Genomic DNA, 19,970 nt, shown 5'->3' with positions numbered 1-19,970 from the left:
AACAGAAGCGATGAAGAAAAAAATTTCTCTAGTTTAGCAGCAGATCGATGAAATACATCAGTACCTCTCATCTCTTCTTAGCAGACAACTTGTGGCTTCATGGAACGTGTTATTAGACAAAACTGGTAAGAAAACATCTCCAAAGCAGAGTACCACCACAGTGCCAGCTCTATAGATAATTGTGAATTCTGACCTGCAGCACAGATTTCCAATACAAAAAGATCTAAAAGTTGCTCACAGAACAACTGCTCTGAAGTACAGGTTTGCATTTCTCCTACAATCACACACTTAAGGCCTAACTTCTCATTCATGCCTGATTAGCATGTGAGAACAAAGCATAAATACGTTAATCACAAAGTGGTTTTGTTTACAGGACATTTGTCTTTTGCCTAATTAACATTAAAGGAGAAATTGATTTTGGATGGCTTGGAAAGATAAGGGAAATTAAATATGTTTTGTCCAGTGGCCTATCATAACCTCATCACAGACTCGAGTGATTTCAGAGAAATGAGAGCCGTGTATTTACACATGGCTATAAAAGCATACATAACAGTCAAATACATACCCTATTGAAAAAGCAATCACTTCACTGCTTTACTGGAGAAGGCAACATCCAAGACAAAACTTTCTCTTCCCTCTCGCTCTCTGGAGGCAGTGTTGCCCCGGTGCCTGTGCAGCAGGGCTAGTGATTAACAAAGTAGGGAGGACTCGCAGACTACTTCAGACAACACAACAGCCAAACTTTTCCTCCACTGTGGCAGCAAAGCTGCACCAACAGGCATTCATCTATAAGTTGGAAAACATGAATAAAGTCAACAACTTCAAGAACCCTGCCTACATTTCAGATTATTTTATTGTGACTGAAAACCTCATCTCCCTTGGATTAAGTACATTTGAAAATTTTCACGATGGAGTGTCCTTGATGGGAGATGTGCTTTGTGGCAAGGTGAAAGGCTGCCTCACCTTACATGCAGATACACACTGGCCTTTCCTCTGTACCCTACATGGAAATGTAGAAAGCAACCCAGCCTTTATAAGGGTATGTACATTTATAAACAAACTGCAGGGTTTTTACATTACCATCCAATATGAATTACTCAACAGAAAAGTTGCAGCCCTGCTCGTAATCCTTCATATGAATTCTGGGCTACAAAGCGAAGGAAAGGAGCGCCCCAGCTTTGACACCAGCAGCTATTTACATACAGAAAGATTGCCTTAAGGAAGAAGTGAAAAGCTTTCTTAAATGATGTTACAATTACTGATTTTTGCTTCCCCTCTTAGGAATAGGTCTGATTGTCTCTGCTACTCATATACTGAAAGAGATTTCTGTTGTTACAATATGGGAGCAATGAACATTGCTTATTCCTAGTCTCTCACACTCAGTTAAGCACTAGTTATGTAAAGTTGTGTTTCTCTCCCTAAGCACAAGCTTTAGGGGATAATAAGCCATTATTATCTAACCTCATGGGGTTTTATACACAAAGTATCTTTCCTTTTAAAGAAAAAAAACCCTCTTCTAGGGAGTAGTAAAACATACATTGGTTACATCATCATTCTTAAAATAATGCAATCATAGCAGTATTTTGTTTGACAGTTTAGAATGTAAAATTTTACTGGTAGAAGGGAGAAAGGTTTTCATGCAATAGTAAGTGCTACAATCCTAAAATAATCACACCACTTGAATACACCTTCAAAACATATACTACTTTATTATTAGTGGTATAAAGGGAATTCTTTCCCCATGGTAGATACAAATGTCAGATGTTCAGAATCACAATTCATTTTCTTCTTATACTCCCACTTTCAAACCAGCAGTAACATATCCCAATAATATTATTAATTAGCAACAAAAAATCAGCTATTTTAACACAGATCCTCTTTTTATGTGAAACAAAACAAATTGTCACAGGCAACATAACTTATTGAAAGCAGGAAAAAAGAAGAGAAATCCACAAGCTGAGAAAAATTACTTTAAATTCTGAGTATCTGAATGGAGGCAAATTTCACCACATGCAAAAAAGCTATATTGGTTATTACTGCCTTGCACGATCAAATAATTTGCCTAGTTACATGGAAAAAGTGCTATCTATATGGACGAAGACCAAGAGAAAACCTTAATTATTTATTAGCACATTTCATAGAATCTTGTATTTCACTGAAACATTAAAAGGAAAAAAAGTGTTCTATCAATCAGACCTGCCAAACAGTACAAGTATCACAGTTAATATTAAAACAATTCTTAACAAACTTTCTTTTCAGAATCCAGAAAAATTTATAAACACAGGCACTTTTTAAAAGGTAAATAACAAAATACCAGATCAGAGCAGTGTAGCAGGCTGGGCAGCTTTCTCTCAGGAACAAATTTTTCCCTGAGTTCAGCACTGTGGCACACCCTCCATCACTTTAGACTTGCAGGCAGCTGTCAGAAGCTGCCTGGGCTGGGTCACAGCCTGTGTGAAGACTTTGTCAGACTCAAATCTTCACAGTTGCCTTGTTGGTGACCAATGTGCCCTCTGAAACATTAACACTCACTGTAAAATTTAACATACTTTCTTCTTTCCAAGATTTCTACAACCACATTATGGGGGCTTTCTAGCAAACTGGAGTATGTTCATCACTAGTAGAGCAAATGCTAACTAGTATTTTCAATCAAATTCCTAAGTCCCCACCAATTTGGGAGTGCTGGCTCTTCCCCGGGCTTGGTTGTTCTGCAGCAGTAAACAGCTGGTTTGGCAGGGGGAAAAAAAACAACAAAAAATTCCCCAAACTATCTTTTCTGTTCAGATCCAGCAAACTGCTTCAGAAGTGGTACTCCGCTAGAAAGGACAGCTGAAAGACTGAGAGTCTCAGCACTAGGCAAGACACACGTATGCAGCGACTAGTGACATGGCTTCATGGTGGACGTGGCAGTGTTAGGTTTACAGTTGGACTCAATGATCTTAAAGGACTTTTCCAACCTAAATGATTCTATGATTCTACTCTAATTACAAGAAAAAGCGTCTTGTTAACAGGAGTATAATCTGTGACAACATACAGAAAAAAAAGGCAGCTGGGGTGTCCCACCACACCAGACAACACCCCTCAGTAAGGGCTGCAAACCTGAGGTTGGACGACAAGGCTGACAGCCCAAAATCATGGGGTAATTAATAATTCCAAAGTTCAACAAGGGGAAGTGTGAAGTCCTGTACCTGGGGAGAATGAATTCAAAGTGAAGACCTAGAAATTTGCTACATGTTTACAGATCACATGCCTACTGACAGATAATCTCCCAACCTTCAAACTGCCAAAAAACTAAAAAGAAATTCAATAAAATATTTCAAGTAACAGAAAAATCATTAGCAATACAAACCCATTCAATAGTTCTTTAAAAGCATCTCTGTTCACATCAGCATCCAAAAGCAGTGCGTCAGAGCAGGGCCAGGCAGTCTAGCGCACACAAAAGAAAAAGAGTATCAGAAGCGCTCACCCGTATGCGGTTATTAATCTATATCCACTGGCATTCATGAGCCAAACAGGCTGCTTAAGGGACCATTCATCAAAAATAATTCAGAAAATGAGGAAAAGGGAAAAGTGCCATTTTAAAGATAAATAGTATTTATTGCTTCAGTTTAAAGGTTGTGTTATTTTGGTAATGCTGCTTGTGAAGGTAGCTTTACATTCTACAGCACAAAGTTAATAGCTATGAAAATAGACAGGCAGTTCAATCAAGAGTCAATTTCCCTTCACACTCATTAACTAAAAAAAGAAGTTAATGTTTTCCAAGTGATGAAAAATTAGGATACCAGACTTCAGAGACCTGCTCCAACCTTTCCTTACAATATCCCCAACTACCCTTACGACCCTCATGAATTTATCTAATGCAATATTCTAACTTCCCCTACACATCTCCTAAACTCCCTCAATGTAACTAGTATTCTCAGCTCCCTCTGACATCCAGAAATTACCATCGGTTAAGAGGTGGCATAAAGCATGGCTGGTTCAGAGCTACTCATTCCAAATGGTTAGACACAAGTTAAATACAGCCAGTAACTGTTGAACCCACACCGCAGTTTCTCTCTCATCGGCAATGCTAATTTGAGTATGTTTTCTACAGCCAGCTGCAATTTTCCTTCAAAGTAAGTAAACCAGCTTTGAGATCTCTACTCCTGTGTCAAAACTGATCAGAAATGGATGACGGGGTCAAAAATTACTGGAGAGACACTGACAAATGAGAAGGAAAAAACGCATTTAAAACTGCAGTGAGAACCCAGACCAAAAGTGTTGTCAGTGCCATGACCAACAACTTTGTCCATGATGCAGCACAGTAGGAAAGCATCAGCTGAGGTTTCAAAGACTGACAGCCTCTCAGATCGATGTTCTTCTATGCTCTTTCCTTTTACACTATCTACTGACATAAATAAGCTCAGTACTCTCTGAGTGTAAGAAGGGAAGTAATGCACAGTACTGCACAACATCAGCATATTTTGTGCTGGCTGCCAAGGAGCAAAAATTAGACACTGAAAGACGCCAGTGATGTCTATTTGCTACCACAAAAAAGATCCAAGAACATCAATTAGAGCACGCATAACTTTGGAACTATCAGCAGACCATACAGACACATATAATGTGAAGGCTTTGTTTCTCAGGAACCGAGAAGGTTGTTCCAACAAACATAACAAGCTTTTAGATGTGCTTCAAGCATACACGTTTTCCCTTGTTCCACCACACTGCAGCATGACAGAAACAGCTAGGTGGCTTTCTAAGACATTTGAACTGGAAGAGCAGAGGAGGGGTGTGATAGAGGAAATCAGCCTTCTGCACATGAGCTTTTCTGGCACATTGTGTACGTGAGCTGGGTCAGCAAAACTGCTTACAAAAATATAGTTAATGCTGTGAAAGCAAGGATTACTTATTTATCTTTGGGATTTTACAAACAGCTGACACTTTCCAAAGCCAATCTAGTTATATGAAACTCCATACAAGATGCAGCACGTTTATCATCAGATTATCAAGATGCAATGTTAGTAACCACATTAATCTACACATCCTTTACAGCGTTCAAACAGTAGATGAACATGAAACATCTACTGCCTGAAGTGCTGAAAGAAATTCATTTGTTTAGGACATTATGCAGTAACACCTCGAGTTCAGTTAGCATCAACTTTTGTGGCCAACACAGTTAACATGAGAACCATAGCTCAACTGTTTCCACAGAAGATGCTGTATCAACACTCTGATTGTTCATTCACTCTATGAATGAATTATATATCAAATGAGCTGCACAGTTGGCAGTTACCAACAGCTGCTTTTCCTTCCTGAGTAGCTGGCAGACAAAGTGTACCCTGTCATAATTCACATCCATGTAACAAGTCACCAGCACTGCTGAAGGTTGAAAGCTGAATTTGTGTCCATCAGTAGCTGTTTTTACAGCTCTTGGGCCACAAGAGCTGTCCTCTCTACCATCATTTTAAGACCAACTATTTTGGTAGGTAATGTAGTTCTAAAAAAACCAACCAACCAAACAACAACAAAAAAAAACAATGGGGGCAACAGCAGCTAGGATTTTTAACTGTCTGCCTCTGCAGCAATGCTCCTAGGTGGACCTCCATTTTGCTTGTGCCTTCAAGGCACTGCAGTGCAGCGGAATAAACTTCTGAGGTTTGAGTTTGCTCTGTGCTGCTGAGCACATCAGTCAACATTTCTATTTTTTCCCTTCATTTACAAAAGGAAGATAACAGTACCAGCTATATCAACTGCACAGCAGTGTTGAAAGGATTAATTAGCTAATATCTCTAGTCTTAAGCATGCAGAACATCACAGATGCACAACGTAATTACTATTATTAGGGGGGTAATTTCTTTGACTCATTGGGACAACACACATTTTATCTGTCATTTTTTCATGGCACAGAAGTCTACCACCAAATATCCTCAGTTAAAAAGAAACTTGAGTAACATGGCATAAACCATCCACTGCAGGGCTTTACCTTTTTCAAGTATCTATTATTTCTCATTAGTATTTAGGGATAGAAATTTGTGGGCTGCTGATAGCTATGAAGCCTTAAAGCTAGCCACAAATGAGCGTTGACAGAAAAGATACTGACCTACTTGCTAAGTGCAGTATCCTCCTAAAAGCCATATTTAAAACTAAACCATGCTTGGTCAGTTTTCCCTGGCTGCTAGCAATGTCCATAAAGGCTTTAACTGCTGGCCAAAGCTGCAGTATTCAAACGAGCTCTAGACCTATTAATCTGATAGAGAGTCCTCCTCCTTAGGGTATACTGATGTGGCTGAAATCAGTAAGGGTACTAGACCACCAACCAGACACAGTACATTGGTGTCATATTGTGAAGAATACCATAAAACTTAGGATTTCTCTTCTTCAGGCTTCGGTGCGTAACATCTATGGTCTAAGAGTTTTGAGACTTCCTGTAATGCTCAACTGCTTTCCTAAAAGAAACCAGAGAACGGAGGAAAGTCATCATGCACAAATGGAGATCGTAGTTACTGTAGACTCAAAAGTAAGATAAGCTAAACTAGGAGGAAGGGGATGAGAGGTTGGTTTTCATGCAAAATCTGGACAAAAACCTTGGCAGCAAAGGAGCTGAGAGGAGTGCGAGAGAACTGTAAACTACTTGAGTGCGTGTATCAAGTATGATGCTAACTCAGTATTAGTAACTTCATACTGAGAATAACAGATGATTCCAGGACATTGATACTCTTTCTCTAGAGTAAAACTCAATGCTATTTATAGAAATTTGGGTCAGCACACAATGACAGACACAAGCATCCGGAACACACATTAAGTAGCAGTAACAGTTTAAAGCAATGCTAAACCAAACAGCCTAAGAAATACAGTGGCTATAGATGCCATCAAAGGTCACAGCAAATTCCCTCTTGTAGATTTGCTGATGGGTATACAGGGCCATGAATCTTTGGCCTTCCATAAGAAAAGCAGAGTAACACAGCTACTCAAAGTAACACAACTGCTCGAGGCATTTACCTACCTAAACTGGTCATGGGTCCTTACGTTAATTATCTTCCAACTACAATAAAAACCTATGAGTTTGGTGGACTGACAGTGGTTTTATGGGAATCTCCAAGGAACATCACCTGGCAGACCTTCATTTCCCCAGGACACGTGCACTAGGACTAAGTAACACTGAATTCTCACCATTGCAGGCTCACAGACAGATGTCTCTGGTAGCAGCCAGCTGGGATCATTTAAATCAGCTTTAACAGTAACACTGCAGTGCAAAGGAGGAAAGCACAGCTTTGTTTTCACAGCTTCTTGCTTTTACCAATCTGTCACCCACAGAAAGCTGCTCACAGAGCCCTTCAGTCACAGCTGAAAATCTAACCCTTCATGATTAGCTAGCATTAGCTAAACCAAATCAATGGTTTGATTGCAGATTTGCCAAACAGAATTGCCATATGCATGCATTAGAATGATTAGACAATTTGCAACTTCATTACTCCTCTAGAGATACATGAGGTATTACCCTAAAAGCGGCATGTAAATTTTAAATAGTATTGAAACATATAGCTGTCTTCCCCCCCCCCCCCAGAAGACTCTGTGATGATTAACAGCTGACGTACTGAGGCAAAGCCTGTCATACTAGCCCCCTGCAATAGCCTTGACCATACATCATTAAGCTACTTTAAAGTAAAAATTCAGAGGAATTTTGAAACTACTTTAAATAGCACTGTCAAACCTAGTTTTATTACTGCTTCATTGTTTGCATCTCCTAGGAACAGTAGATAGGTAATTAGTGCTTGAAGCATTATCATTCTCCCTGAGCAAAATGGCAGCATGAATGCTAATTGTATGAATGGAGTGACAAATCCGGTGTGCCAACAGTCTACTTGATCACTGATGGACAAAAATACACACAGGAGACTGGCATCACAAGAAACAGCCTATTAGGAATCTTATGTTAAGCTAACAGCTGAATGACTTCACGGAAGCAAACTACATAGCTAGAGAAAGACCAGTATTTTCAGCTAAAGCACTGAAATTTTTGGAAACTAAAAGCAGTTTTTGCAGACAGAAAATTATTATTCTTACTCACCACTTGTGAGGTGAAAATTAGCAGTTACATACAACTCTAACCACTGCACAGTTGTTTAGAAGAAACCTCTGGCTTTTACTTTATGTAAAAATTCATGTCAGAATTGAGACAAACTGTTGAATCAGTCTGCAGTCTGAACATTAACCTGCATTTTACTAAACCACTATGCTTACATTTTTAATGACAGCTCTTCTGTGCGTTCTCCTTAAGCTTATGTTCCACAAAAGCAAGGGAGCTTCCATACATGTCATATAACAGGCATTTGATAATATAGCAGACCCCTTGCCTGCTATGTGTCACCTTGAAATGCCAATGTAGTTGCACACTGTAGAAGTAACTAAAATTACAGCTTTAACACTTAAATGCAAAGTAAAGACATTCATCTAGTTTAGATAATTTAATGGGGAGAAAACCAAGCACTTTCCCACATCTAAAACAACTTGCAAATACCATAGCTATGGCAGGCAAACAGTGAACTACAAGCTCTCTCTATAGCTTCATCTAGTCAATACCTACACATATGTCAAACTTTAAGAATACAAAGCATACCAGTGCAGGGAATGCCCTGCACTTAAACACCTACGTATGTGTTGAAGAGTAATTTTTTTTAAAAACAGAAAATCTTCTCAAAACCCAGAAGATTATGTATTATCTGAGTTGTACTCCTACAATTCATTTATGCCTACCTGTAAATAAGATTGTAATCTAGCTTGTTGCAATAAGGTATCATTATACTGCTATATTTATGATTTTATTCATTACTGTTAATGAACTGAAGTGATTTCAGATACCAGTAACTACAGTGCCTGCAAAATTTTAACAAAAAGCTTCCACAATAAAACAATAATTGAAGCTAATAAACCCTGACCAAAATCCCTCTCTCAAACATAAATTACCAATGAAGTACCATTAGGAAGATTTAAATCAGACGCCTTATGAAATCTATTTTAATATTTACAAGTAAGAACACTGGATAAAGTATATACAGATGCATACAGCTTATGCACTCCAGAAAGGCTCTGGCAATTTGCCCTAGTGGCTGACACCAAACAATATTGCCACAGGCAGCCAAGTTAGCTAAAAAGCACCTGCAGACTACCATGTAAAACAAGCCAACCTTAGATACCTCTGTAATCACATGCAATTAAGTTAATCCAATTGGACTGAAGAAACTGCAAGATGAATACTGGCAATGAGTATGCCTGTGCTGTTACTAATTTGCAATGGATTTCCTAGCAAAAATCAAATTTGTCAGCCCTTCTGCAGCATCCCAGTGGTGTTACAATAGTTGTTTTCAAAACAGCAATAAAAGCAAGCAGTAACTTGAACCCTAATACTTTGGCTTGTTTGAAGAATGAAGAAAGCAGCTAATACTATTGATCCTTTTAGTCTGTTTGACAGCTTAGAACTTCTAGAACAGTAAATGCGTGTGAAAGGTCTGTGATTTGCAACTGCACTTAATTCCAGCACAGAACTGTCAGGTTAGACATGCACAACTTCTATATTAACTAGCATTTACTTAATCAAGATATTGACAGTTCAAGGTCAGTTCACACTACATGGCAGACTGACATCTACTCCTCTTATATTTCCCCACTTTGCTGTACTGTTTTAGATGCCACAAAAAGCTCAGTTTCACTCGTATCTTCTAAAAATTCAGCCTCACGAGTTCTGTCTATAATACCCGCAAACTGTTAAGTCCAAGCAGATGTTAAAAACAGTCACTGAGAACACAAAAAAATTATGATTATTTGTTACCACAGTGTGAAATAGGCTTCTTAAAATGCATCCACATTAATTAAAACTACTGGAAGAAAGACAGTTGCTGCTGTATAATGCGGAAGCAAACAAGAAGCAAAGCAGCCCAATAAAAGTAAATAAATACTTGCAGTATGACCTTAAAAGACAGACAGCTGTCTCGGGCACCAGCTGAAAGATCTGCAGAACTAGGAAGAAAACCACCATCATCTGAGGCACCGCTACATCTTGTATATTGTATAACTGCTTTGGCAAATAAGCATTAGAGAAACACCTATGTAGAAATGAATTGCCTCTTAGTGAAGGTAAGTTCAGACACACTGGTAACTAAACGTCTAGTTGCAGTTGATTAAAGCTGCAAATTTTGCGTATTGTGACAGTGCAATACTAATACCATTAAACAAATAAAATTCGGAACTGGGTATGGGCAAGTATTACAGACAGGCTGACCTGAAATCTAAACACATAAACTGCCGGGGAGAGCAGGGGATGCTCTTTCAAGGCTGGGAAGTAATTTTTCTTTTTCTTTTTTTTTTTTTTTAAGAGGTACTTAAATTAAATACTAATTCAATAAATAAAATCATAACTGTGTGGAATGTAATAGTCTGTGAAAAATAAACAGTAAGCACAGAATACCTGATAGTTCTCTTTTGCCATGTTATGTATGAACAAAGCTTTTCGAAAACTTTTGGGTGTTTTGAGTTGGTGTCCCCCCCCCCCTTGTGAAATAAGAGATGTCTATGAACTTCTTAAATTTTTTGCATTTACAGAATTGTAGCAGTACGGGTGGGAAGGGACATTTCTAAAGCAACCTTCACCACAGCCAACACCAAACTAGGTCATTTGTAGCGTTTTTCTAGAGAGGTCTTGAAAACCACCAAGGACAGAGATGCCACAACCCTGTGAGCAACTTGTTCCAGTGCTGTCCCACCCTCTGAATGAAATCTTCTCTCATAATGTACAACTTGAGAGGTTCAGATTGAAATCTCTGTCCACTGCCCTCTTTTTATTTTGTCTGACAACCGAAACCTATTTGCTTCCATCATCTAATTGCCATCAAAACAACTCAACAACAATCAATCCCTTCGAGCTTGATGCCCCAGCCAACTTTCAACTCTTCTGAAGTGTTTACCCATTCATTTTTAAAGGAAACTATGACACCCATTTGATACTTTGCTATTCATATATGAACAGAGAAAGGAACTACCTTGGTGCTTGTGGTTGACTTCAAGGTCTGCAGTTAAACTCCGTTTCAGACTTCCGCTGGGAAATCTCTCTCCGCCTCCTTCCCAGTTTCTCACTGCATAAATGACACATCCCTTTCCCTTGTCTCTGTCAGAACTAGCCAGTTTTGGACTTGGAGAATCTCTTGGTTTATGTCTCCTGGCACAGAGATACAAAGCAAAGCATCAAACACAAATTTGATTTTCTTACCTTAGTGTATGAAAGTTTTGAAGAAATTGCAACTGCCACATCTTTGAACTGATAAAGTGCCTGCTTCTAAAAATACCCTTTGCATCTAACATTTAAGACTTGTCTTTGTTGTAAACACTTTAGTAATGGCCTTACGATTCTGTTTCAGATATTTTTGAGTAAAAACAAAGTAGATGTTCATATGCTTTCAGTATTTATAAGGCAACAGATTATTTTCTCTTAAATAAAAACAACTGATGACCATGTATAGCTAATTTATTGAAGCTGAGCATTTCAATTCGTCACAGGTCAAAATACCTATGTTCACACAGGAAAATCTCTGATAAATTTTTCAGATTTACATATAGAAAATTAAGTGAGGTGTTATTAGTGCTGATCCCTCAATTAAAAATAAAACAAACCAAAACATTATTTTTTCCAGAATCCTAGAGCTCTTACTAGTTCCATACATGGAAAGCAGTAGAATAGTACAGACTGCGAGATAAAAAAAGCACGATTTTTTAATCGCCCTTCCTACAAGTAACTGTAGTCATCAAAGAGCAGTTAGATAACATGTACTTTATATCACCCAGAAAAGTCATAAAAGATTTCTCTCTTTAACAAGTGGTAGTCAATGGCTTATTAAAGAAACAGATACATCTAGTGGTAACACTAGTTTTATGCTAATGCCTGTGTCAAACCTGAGCAAGGAGGACTGGAGGCTAAATGAGGAGGCTAAATGAAGAGGCTACATTATGCCACCAGAAAGAGCACTGGTAATCAACATTTCACTTTAAGTCAAGTAGGGAGAACTTTTCCTCTAGTGAAGGTGCTGAACAAGCCTTTTCAAATAATTTGGTTTACAAAATATTAGCACTTATAGTCTTAGAAAAGACAGAGCCTCACTACTCAAACTTGTCAGTCAGTATCAATGTCAGATTGTTGCAGAAAAAACTCAAATACATGGGGCAAGGGAACTGCTGGAATACTCTTCAGAAACTAATTTGAGTTCAAAGTATCCTAAACCACTTCAAAAAAATTCTTATATCATAATGACTTGGAGTACATCTGTGCCTAAACAATCTTCAGTTTTGAGCAACAGCATGCTTTGTTCATTTGGTCTAGTGTTGTTGCATATGACAAATTCTGAGCAGGAATGGTCCCAGGGGATGAGAGAAAAAAAAAAATCTATTAAGTGCCAAAACTTGAAAGCCATGCAATTTTAGGCCTGTCAGAGCACTCCTGGTAAAAAGTGCTGGAAAAGCTAATAAGGGCTTATCTAATAATGAACTGAAAGCGACAGTAAAATTAGCATAACTGGTCATGATTTCATGGTAAATAGATCTTGTCAAAATAAATCATTATGCAGTTTTTCAGTGGGAATCTCAGACTTGGTTACTTGGCACCTCAGGCCATCTTGATTAGAAAACAAAAGCACTGCAATGACATAATAAATGGATTAAAAACAACTCTGATGGGCCTCAACATGCAGCTGTAAAGGAGGACAAAGATGCACACATTGTTCCAGGGAACCCGTTTCCCACCTTGCCCTAACTCCTCCTCTGTCCACAACTCTGCCAAGGCAGTGGAGAAAACACAAAATTATCAATGATGACATTTACAGATAACACACAAAAGAAGCACAGAAAACCACCAAGCAGCAAAGTGAACAATTTAGCTTACTACTACTGCTGGGCTCAAGTGAATGTCATATATTTTGTTGAACAGCCAGCTGAGCAGAGATCTATTCTGATTCTTAGATGCCTTAAAAAAAATAAAATGAACTAATACAAAGGACAGTTCAAAAGGAAAGGAGGGCCCTGGCCTTACCTGGAGTGGCAGCCAGTTCCCAAACTTAACTCAATCCTGAAACCCCTATAGACCCAGGAACCAGAGAGCAAAAAAGAATTGGGACGAAGTCGGGGTGGAGGGGTGCAAATGGGGCAAGCAAAGAGACCAGCCAGCAGTGGCTTCAATACAGGGGAATAGCTAGAGGCAAGGCCTCACTCGCAAATTTAGGTTGGATTGAGAGGGAGAAAAATAAAGAGAGGGAAACAGCAGCAAATCCATTTCCCCACACATAACCCTTTCTCCTCCAGATCTCCATCATGCTTCACAGGTCCATTCCACAAGCAACACAGAACTGAGTTTTTCTGCCTTGTAAAGAAAACAAGCATTTATGGGTCATCTCTCAGACAGCAAAATCCTCCAAGGACAATTTCAGAGAAATCCTACCAGTATGGTAGGAAAAGGCCTTCTCCACATTTATAATCTCCTAACCACAGTTTTTTACCCTCATCCTGAGAATCCATCCACCTCAGGCCTGTAGAGTCTTGCAGTGCAAAAGAATAATCCCTTCGCTACCCTAGGTCTAAGAAGTTCATTTTCACTCAAAATGCCCCTCTTCTATCGTGTATTATAAAAACTGTTAATTGCTACTTTGCTGTTATTAACTGATCTGACAGTATTTGGTGATGTATAAGATCTAGAAAATGGCCAAAACCCTTACTGGTGATGTCAACGGCCTCAGCAGCAGAAGCTGTGTTCCACATGAACAGTGTTCACGCTCCTGTCTGATGCAAGCTTTAGCTCCTTGAACTTGAGCCCAGACAATACCTCACACAGCCCACAATGTTGCGTGGTTGGTTCTGTTACCTGACAGAGCAGAAAACCTTTTGAAGTGGGGGCTGCACAGTAACTAAGTTGTTATGGACTAAACATAGATGCACTTATTTGAATGCAGCAAGCACACAGGTGCCCGTGCTAGTTGCAGCAATAGCTTTCAGCTCTCCCCTCTCCGTTTCTCCCAGCAAGAGAGCAGAATTTTGTCTTTCCTCTAAGGTACCACTTACTGTTCATGCATTCGGTAGATTCTTTTGATTTGGTGTGCTGAATACGCCCAATAAGTGTAAGATCTATAAACTCAAGTCACAACAAATTGGTACCCAGTTCAAGAGATCTATATTCTGTATCTTTTTGGATGCTTACAAATTTAATTACCGGAGGAACGGGAAAGGAACCAAGACCCTCACTGAACTGGGAGTTTTCTTTAAAAGATTAGGCTTCTCCTAGAGAGCTTCTCCCCAGCCAAAGGCAGCAGTAAGGAAGTCAGTCTCAACCCCAGAGCACTCTTTTGGTCCCTGGGACTTTCTAAAAAGAATATAAAAAGCCTACAGGGAAGTCATTTGGGAGTAATAAGAGAAAGGCTCCCATCAAAAGCTATCTGACAAATAATTTGTCTGCTACAGAAATATTCCAGTGGAGTCCTGGAGATAAATTAAGTACTCAAATAATGCCCAAAGGAAAATAAAATGAAATTAAGCAATTGAAGGTAGAACAAGGATCGGAATCACACTTTTTAGCAAAAACTGATACGCTTAGCTTTCACTGGTGAAATGTATTGCCAAAATTACTATTTCTGTTCTTTTTTCTCTCAATTAAACTGGTGCAAGGCACCAACATTGGGGTTAGCAGAGCCGCGTTATTTATTCATATATGGCTAATGCTCATTATACAAAACAAGAACTAGAATCCCAATACCGTATCAATTATTTAAATAACTAATTTGAGTCTGAACTTACAAACTTACACAACAGCATCTGTGTTGCCAAATCTGGATTTGATTATTTCATTTTTATTAAGTGTTACTTCCACTAACTTTTAAGCATCTTTTGTAACAATACCTATTGATAAGTGGCTGGTATTGTTATATTTACGTGTCTCTTTTGTGCTAAGGGATGCATCAACTATGAAGAGGTGGATTGGAGCATTACACAGACAAGTAAGTGTTCAATAATCAAATTATAAACTATCAAGAACTACACTTAAATCAGTTTAGATTATAATAAGACTACTAAAATTTCTGTGAAGAGACAACTTTTTAGTGCAGACCTTTAATATTTCAGACAAAAACTGCGTTTATTTCTGTCCCATATTTCACATGACGCAACCCCTGGTAGAACCAGCTGGAGGCTGTAGCAAGAAAAAAAATAAGAAAAAGGAACTTAGTGGGATTACAGAAGTGACATTAATACTTGACAATAACACAAACTTTATCATACCTACGATTATCCATGATAGAATTAAATGAAAAATAGATTTAACATGCCTGTACATGATGCACCACTGGGATGCTTGCGTATTTTTGGAAGTAAGCTGATGGGTCTGATTAAACCAAATCAAAAGCTAAAAAATTTAAATGACAATAAAGGAAAAACCAGCCTTATAATTCAGCACGAGAACAACAGAGTTGCAGAAGGAAACTGCTGAGCTACAAATTGATTGACATAAGCTGGTGAAAACCACTTCTGGGTCATTCGCCTCTTGCTTTAGGTGTTTTGAAGCAGGCTTGCTATCTGACTGTAAGTATTGAGGGCCCAATATGCCGACCAGACCCATCCCACAGGGAACTCTGCTGCCTCCCTGGGGCCCAGGTCAGAGACATTACTAGGAAACTCCCTGGTCTGGTACGGCCTTCTGACTACTACCTGCTGCTGGTTATACAGGCTGGCAGTGATGAGGTTGCAGAGAGAAGTCCTGCAGTGATCAAAAGGGACTTCAGGGCACTGGGGCGACTGGTTCAAGGATTGGGAGCACAGGTAGTGTTTTCCTCAATCCCCACAGTGGCAGGGAAGGATACTGAAAGGAACAGGAAAACACACCTGACCAACACGTGGCTCAGGGGCTGGTGCCATCGGAGGAATTTTGGCTTTTTTGATCATGGGGAGGTTTACATGGCACTGGGCCTGCTGGCGACAGATGGAATCCAGCTGTCTCACAAGGGGGAAAAGGATTCTTGCTCATGAATTGGCGGGGCTCATCGAGAGGGCTTTAAACTAGTTCAAAGGGGGAAGGAGATAAAACCAGGCTCACTAGAGATGAGCCTAGGGGTGGCATGCCAATGCTGGGGCAAAATCAATAGCCCAGCTCAAGTGCATCTACACCAACGCACGCAGCATGGGCGGCAAACAGGAGGAGCTGGAAGCCATTGTGCAGCGGGAGAGATACGACTTAGTCGCCATCACAGAAACACGGTGGGGTGACTCTTACGATTGGAGTGCTGCAATGGATGGCTATAAACTCTTCAAAAGGGACAGGCGAGGAAGGAGAGGTGGGGGGGTGGCCCTGTATGTTAGGGAGTGTTTCGATTGTCTAGAGCTCAATGATTGTGATGATGACACAGTCAAGTGTTTATGGGTAAGGATGAGGGGGAAGGCCAATGAGGCAGATATCCTGCTGGGAGTCTGTTATAGACCACCCAACCAGGATGAAGGGGCGGATGAAGTGTTCTACAAGCGGCTGGCAGAAGTCTCTCAATCGCTAGCCCTTGTTCTCATGGGGGACTTCAACTTCCCAGACATCTGCTGGAAATACAACACGGCAGAGAGGAAGCAGTCTAGGAGGTTCCTGGAGTGTGTGGAAGACAACTTCCTGACACAGCTGGTAAGTGAGCCTACCAGGGGAGGTGCCTTGCTCGACCTGCTGTTTACAAACAGAGAAGGACTGGTGGGAGATGTGGTGGTCGGAGGCCGTCTTGGGCTTAGCGACCATGAAATGATAGAATTCTCGATTCTTGGTGAAGTAACGAGGGGGGGCAGCAAAACCACAACCATGGACTTCCAGAGGGCGGACTTTGGCCTGTTCAGGACGCTGGTTGAGAAAGTCCCTTGGGAGACAGTCCTGAAGGGCAAAGGGGTCCAGGAAGGCTGGGCGATCTTCAAGAAGGAAGTCTTAAAGGTGCAGGAGCAGGCTGTCCCCGTATGCTGTAAGAAGAACAGGCAGGGAAGACGACCGGCCTGGCTGAACGGGGAGCTCTTGCTGGGACTCAGGAAAAAAAGGAGAGTTTACCGCTTGTGGAAGAAGGGGCAGGCAACTCAAGAAGAGCACAGGGATCTCGTTAGGTCGTGCAGAGAAGAAAGGAGAAAGGCAAAAGCCCAACTAGAACACAATGTGGCCGCTGTCGTTAGAGACAACAAAAAATGTTTTTACAAATATATTAATGACAAAAAGAGAGCCAAGGAGAATCTCCATCCTTCATTGGATGCAAGGGGGAACATTGTCACCGAGGATGAGGAAAAGGCGGAGGTACTTAATGCCTTCTTTGCCTCAGTCTTTAACAGGCAGACCAGTTATCCTCAGGGTACTCAGCCCCCTGAGCTGGAAGACAGGGATGGCGAGCAGGATGAACCCCCCATAATCCAAGAGGAAGCAGTCAATGACCTGCTACGCCACCTGGATGCTCACAAGTCTATGAGGCCAGATGGGATCCACCCGAGAGTGCTGAGGGAGCTGGCGGAGGAGCTCACCAAGCCACTCTCCATCATTTATCAGCAGTCCTGGTTAACGGGGGAGGTCCCGGACGACTGGAGGCTTGCCAATGTGACGCCCGTCTACAAGAAGGGCCGGAAGGAGGATCTGGGGAACTACAGGCCTGTCAGCCTGACCTCAGTGCCGGGGAAGATGATGGAGCGGTTCATCTTGAGGGTGCTCACAAGGCATGCGCGGGACAACCAGGGGATCAGGCCCAGCCAGCACACGTTCATGAAAGGCAGGTCCTGCTTGACCAACCTGATCTCCTTCTAATGACCAGGTGACCCGCCTAGTGGATGAGGGAAAGGCTGTGGATGTGGTCTACCTGGACTTCAGGAAGGCCTTTGACACCGTCTCCCACAGCATTCTCCTAGAGAAGCTGGCAGCTCACGACTTAGACAGGTGGACTCTGCGCTGGGTCAAAAACTGGCTGGAGGGCCGGGCCCAGAGAGTTGTGGTGAATGGAGTTACATCCAGTTGGCAGCCGGTCACGAGCGGTGTTCCCCAGGGCTCAGTACTGGGGCCGGTCTTGTTCAATATCTCTATCAATGATCTGGATGAGGGGATCGAGTGCTCCCTCAGTAAGTTTGCAGACGACACCAAGTTGGGCAGGAGCGTTGATCTGCTCGAGGGTAGGAAGGCTCTGCAGAGGGACCTGGACAGGCTGGATCGATGGGCCCAGGCCAACTGTATGAGGTTCAACAAGGCCAAGTGCCGGGTCCTGCACTTCATCCACAACAACCCCATGCAGCACTACAGGCTTGGGGAAGAGTGGCTGGAAAGCTGCCTGTCGGAAAAGGACCTGGGGGTGGTGGTCGACAGCCGGCTGAACATGAGCCGGCAGTGTGCCCAGGCGGCCAAGAAGGCCAATGGCATCCTGGCCTGTATCAGAAATAGTGTGGCCAGCAGGAGTAGGGAAGGGATCGTGCCCCTGTACTCGGCACTGGTGAGGCCGCACCTCGAATACTGTGTTCAGTTTTGGGCCCCTCACTACAAGAAGGACATCAAGGTGCTGGAGCGTGTCCAGAGAAGGGCAATGAGGCTGGCGAAGGGTCTGGAGAAACAAGTCTTATGAGGAGCGGCTGAGGGAACTGGGGTTGTTTAGCCTGGAGAAAAGGAGGCTGAGGGGAGACCTCATCGCTCTCTACAGCTACCTGAAAGGAGGTTGTAGCGAGGTGGGTGTCGGTCTCTTCTCCCAAGTAACTAGCGATAGGACGAGGGGAAATGGCCTCAAGTTGCGCCAGGGGAGGTTTAGATTGGACGTGAGGAAAAATTTCTTTCCTGAAAGAGTGGTGAAACATTGGAACAGGCTGCCCAGGGAAGTGGTTGAGTCACCATCCCTGGAGGTATTTAAAAGACGAGTAGATGAGGCGCTTAGGGACATGGTTTAGTGGACATGGTGGTGTTGGGTTGACGGTTGGACTCGATGATCTTAGAGGTCTTTTCCAACCTTAATGATTCTACGATTCTATTCACGTCCATGGCAACTAAGTGGCTCCAATGGTAATTATGCAAAATGGGCTTCAGTGCCTAGATGCATAGGTTTTGAAATTTCAGTGCAGGAAAGCAGCAACAAGAGCATGACAAAGACCATCTTTTGGCATAGCTACTATTAACGTTAAAAATCAGAATAGTAACAAACTGTTGCAGGCACAAATTCACCCAGCACTTTAACCCTGGAATGGGGTCTTCAGGCACCATCTGACCTTCATGCCAGCCAGAGCTCAAGCACAGCACAACACAACAGAACACGCGAGCAGCAGAGCTGCCAAACTACAGCTACTCTCACAGGTGAGAAAATGGGAAGGCTTTTGAAGCTGGGAAACTAAGCTGCTACTGTATAAATTTTATGTACATATACATATATGTATAGATACACACACAGATATTTATTCCAACACACACAGTAAGTCAAGTACACTGCAGGCACTGGAAAGAGCTGCTTTCAGTTGTTCCTTCTATTTTCCTTTTGCCTATACAGCAACTGCTGCTGTGCTTATGTATTCAATAATCATACTTGGATTCATTTTGATGTGCATGGAAGGTTGCTTCATAAAATTTGAGAACTCTAGTCTCAAAGGTGACAGCATAGCAGATGGAAAGTTTTTTGGGCTTTTTTTTTTTAAACATACCAATCAAGTGTTATAAAGCAATGTCTGATTTCTAGTAACTTAAAAAATACAGTATTTGATTTTTTTTTTTTTTTAATAAGCTCTGCAAGCAGACTCAATGAGCAGAAATCAAGCAATGTGTTTTTTCTTCAGATGAGCAAAGGGATCACTTTTTTTATCTTTTGTGTTTAGGTACAGCAAGATGATGAAGAGATGGTACTGATGTGCAGAGAACTGTTTCTTTCCTCTGGTGTTGAGCTGACATCTATATTTAATATGAAATCTGGAGACCTAAACCAGGGTGCAGTAAGGTGTAGATGCATCTGTAA

The 19,970-nt window shown here is 41.3% G+C and overlaps 1 protein-coding gene across 9 annotated transcripts in view; it reads right to left on the bottom strand.

Moving 5' to 3' along the window:
• Nucleotides 1–19,970, bottom strand: part of PCDH15 (protocadherin related 15) — an 896,179-nt gene that overhangs the window by 814,508 nt on the left and 61,701 nt on the right. The window contains exons 3-5 of one of the 9 annotated variants that reach the window (XM_076339482.1): nt 15,113–15,193; nt 11,016–11,191; nt 3,350–3,426 (exon numbers count right to left, since the gene is read on the bottom strand). The exons of 6 other annotated variants lie outside the window; for them this stretch is intronic. The gene's annotated coding sequence lies outside the window, so the exon portion shown is untranslated. Of the gene's footprint in view, nt 1–565; nt 619–3,349; nt 3,427–11,015; nt 11,192–15,112; nt 15,194–19,970 lie in introns of those variants that run through there. 2 more of the 9 variants (XM_076339466.1, XM_076339469.1) reach the window with 2 other exon arrangements.

The sequence above is a fragment of the Aptenodytes patagonicus genome, chromosome 5 (assembly GCF_965638725.1).
Source record: "Aptenodytes patagonicus chromosome 5, bAptPat1.pri.cur, whole genome shotgun sequence".
In the NCBI taxonomy this organism is placed as follows: Eukaryota; Metazoa; Chordata; class Aves; order Sphenisciformes; family Spheniscidae; genus Aptenodytes; species Aptenodytes patagonicus.
The sequence above is the reverse complement of the archived record's forward strand: the minus strand, read 5'-3'. Positions and strand labels throughout refer to the sequence as shown.